Source organism: Otolemur garnettii, unplaced genomic scaffold (genome assembly GCF_000181295.1).
Source record: "Otolemur garnettii isolate 467f Iridium unplaced genomic scaffold, OtoGar3 scaffold00354, whole genome shotgun sequence".
NCBI lineage: Eukaryota > Metazoa > Chordata > Mammalia > Primates > Galagidae > Otolemur > Otolemur garnettii.
The window spans coordinates 223434-227387 of NW_003852749.1; positions in this window are offsets into that span (position 1 = coordinate 223434).

Here is a 3954-nt window from a genome sequence, read left to right on the forward strand (position 1 = left end):
AGCATGAGGTTGTGTAGTTTCCATGTTTTTGTATGCACACGCAGATTCCTGTTACTGAGTTCAACATTTATTCCATGATTCTCTGAGAAAACACAAGGAATGATTTCTATTCTTTTAAATTAGGTCAGGTTAGCCTTGTGACCTAAGATGTGTTCAATTTTGGATGATGATCCATGGGTTGATGAGAAGAATGTGTATTCAGTTTTGTTAGGATGAAGTGTTCTGTAGATGTCTCTTAGATGAAAATGTCGAATGGTTACGTTTAAATCGAAAATTTCTTTGCTTAGCTTCTTTTTGGAGGATCTATCCAACACTGCCAAAGAAGTGTTAAAATCTCTGACAATTATGGTGCTGGAGGAAATCAATTTGCTCATGTTTGTTAGAGTCTCTCTTATAAATTGAGGCGCATTCTGGTTGGGTGTATAAATGTTAATAATTGAAATCTCATTATGTTGAGTATTACCCTTAACAAATATGAAGGGCATCCTTATCCTTCCTTAGATTGGTTTGTTTAAAGCCTATTGTATCTGCAAATAAAATTGCAACACTTGCTTTTTTCTGATTTCCATTTTCCTAAATTATAGATGACCATCCCTTCACCCTGAGTCTATGTTTATCTTTTAAGGTGAGGTGCAATTCTTGAATGCACCAAATGTCTGGCCTGAGTTTTTGTATCCAGTCAGCCAACCTGTGCCTTTTGAGAGGGTATTTAAAGCCATTCACATTAATTGAGAGTATTGATATACCAGATAGTATTTTGAGTATTGAATTTTTCAGAAGTCCAGTGGACATTTCTAATCCTTTCACCACTGTGGAAGTTGGAATTGTATCAAAAGTTTCTGAGGGAGTTTACTTTGGTGGTGTAGGATTGTGCTGTTCATTGTGGAGGATAGGTCTGAGGATACCCTGGAAAGCTGGTTTAGTTATGGCAAATTTCTTCAACATGTGAATGTCATTAAAGTGTTTAATTTCTCCATCATAGATGAAATTCGGTTTAGCTGGATATAGGATCCTGGGTTTAATGTTATTTTGTTTAAGAAGATTAAAGGTTGATGACCACTCTTTTCTAGCTTGAAAGATTTCAGCAGATAGATATGCAGTCATTCTAATGTTCCTCCCCTTGTCGGTTATGGTTTTCTTACATCTTGCAGCTTGCAGAATTTTCTCCTTCATATTAACTTTGGTGAAGCTAATTATAATGTGTCTATGAGAATTTTCATTTGGTTTGAGTTGTGCCAGTGTTCTGAAACTGTCTGGTATCTGGATGTCAGAATCTCTTGCCGTGTCTGGAAAATTCTCTTTGATTATTTCATGAAGTAAAGGATCTGTATCCTTCACAGCAACCTCATCACCTTCAGGTATTCCTATAAGGCAAATATTAGATCTCTTCAAATTATCCCAGAGCTCTCTGAGAGAATCATCCTTTTTTGTTCTCCTCCTTTTTTCCACATTGAGCATTTGGGAGCATTCAAAAGCTTTGTCTTCAGTGTCAGAGATTCTTTATTCTGCCTGTTCCATTCTTTTACTGAGGGATTATACTGTATTTCTCAGATCGTTGAGGTCTGCAAGTTCTTGCCTCAATGTGTCAACATCTTTGGTGATTTTGTCTTTGAATTCATTGAATTCTTGAGACATCTATTGAATTACTCCTTGAAATTCTAATTCCATCTTTACCTCCATTCTGTTGATCCTATTTGCTATCCAAATTCTGAACTCAATTTCTGACACCTCAGCCATTTGTTTATGAATGGGATCTTGTGCTGTGTCTGCCATATTGTTCCTTTGGGGGAGTTGATCTCCTCTGATTATTCATGTTGCCAGAGTTTGTTCACTGATTCTGCCTCATGACTGTTTTTCACCATTGCCTAGATGGGCAGGTATGGTCTAATTGGACTGGGAGTTTCTGGGGTTGTGTTTAAACAGCCCTTTGTCAAGGATCTGGGACTGATGACTACAACTTTTTCCCTGTAGCTTTGCAAAAGACCCATACAGTATTATAGTTTAAGGCTGAGGAAACCTTCTTGGTGTGGTGGAGTTAGGTGGCTCTGTCTTGTATTCAGCTGGTTCTTGTCTGATCCTAGTGGATCAGTGACTCTGGTAAAGTCTTAGCTGTGGAGAAATACAAGCAATTAAGACATCCTATCCCCTGTGTACAACAACTGGAATAAGAAAATCAACCTTTCCCTTACAACACAACCAGGGTACCACCTGAGAGGGTCTTTGGGTGATTGGCCCAGGTTAGGAGTTCCAAACCAATTGACCCAGTCAGTATGAACTCTCAAGTGGGAGAGTTCAAAAGGTCTCCAGCAACTAGATGGTGAAGATCTACTGGCTGCTCAAATTTGGCTCAGTCTGGTGCTCTATGAAGTCAAAAAGGCCCACCTGGTAACAGAGTTGGACCAGGGGACTGAATTTCTTTCTCCATTTTGCTGTTCTTTCACACCCAGTCAATGGTGACCCCACAGGGTAGCTGTCCTGCTATCTCCAATAAGCAGATGTGCCGGGGGTTTGTGCCTGTCAGAGTCAAAGGAAAGTCAGTGTCCCCACAGCCCAGCTACTACCCTCTGCTACAAGCTGGCTGGGGGAGCCGAGGCCTGCTTGCCTCAGGTACTCAGTTGCCACTGGCGAGTGTTCCATTTGGACTCAGTCTAATTCTGAGGGTAAGAAGGTAGCACATGCTTTTCGTCCTCAGCTACTGTGCCTTTGCCCCAGTCACTCTGCATCACCAGTATCCCTATAGAGCAATTTCTGGTTCCCTATGACAGTCCTCAGAGTTAGGGAGGTGTCTCTCAAAGATTAGACCCTGGCAGGATCGCTCTATTGTTGCTGGATCTTTGTGAGACATGACCCTGCACAGCTCCCAGGCGACTGCCATAGCCAGGGAGTTCTGGCTGTAGGAGCAACTCCAGAAGCACAGGGCACATGGATTCATCAGCAGGGCAGGGGACATTGCTCACAGTGCTGGCAGTCTTTGGTGCCTGGAGACTTCAGCAAGGAGAGCATTCAGCACATGACTCTGACCGGTTGGGGGTGCAGCACTGGAGTCAGGGTGGGCATGGGGAGGCAGAGTGCAGGACACTCAGCTCTGGCAGGCTCTGGCCAGGCTCTGGCCAGGTCCAGCAGTGGTGGGGTCACTCCTCTTGAGCCTCCTCCCACTGTCTCAGCAGGGGTTAGGCTTCTCATCCATCAAGCAAGGGAGAAAGTGTGGAATGGAAGTTCAGAATGGCAGGGAAAACATTAGTTCAATTTTCTGCCTGCTGAGATAGTGTTCAGAGTCACAACAGGGTCCCTCTGGGGAAGTAGACCCCACTTCCAACAGCTCTCACCTGTGGGGTTAGACAAGTGGTCCTCAGTTCACTGCTCACCTATAGAAAACCTGAAGATTTTTTTCTTGGAGTCCCAGCTTGCCTCAGCAAAGGTTACCTGCAGATATCACTCTTCTCTCTCAGCTCTGGTCCCAGTCTTCAGCTTAATTGGGTACTATCTGGACGTTATACTTCCCTCTGGATAGGAGCTTCTGTCAGAGGCTGACTCCAGTCAGCCATCTTTCCCCTCCCCCCATATTACTGTATTTTTTGGTCACTTCCAGGAATCTGGTGGTTGAGTTTTTGGGATTCTCCTAGAAAATCACATCATCAGCAAAGAGGGGGAGTTTCACTTCCTCTGCCCCCATTTGAATGTCTTTTATTTCCTTCTCTTGCCTGATTGTATTGGCTAGAACTTCCAGCACTATGTTGAATAGCAGTGATGAAAGAGGACAAACTTGTCTGATTCCTGATCTGAGTGTAAAAGCTTTCAGTTTTGCTCCATTCAGTATTATATTAGCTGTAGATTTGTCATAGATAGCTTCAATCAATATAAGAAATATGCCACCAATGCCTATATTCTTCAGAGTTCTAATTACAAGGATATGTTGAATTTTATTGAATGCCTTTTTTTGCTACTATTGAGAGG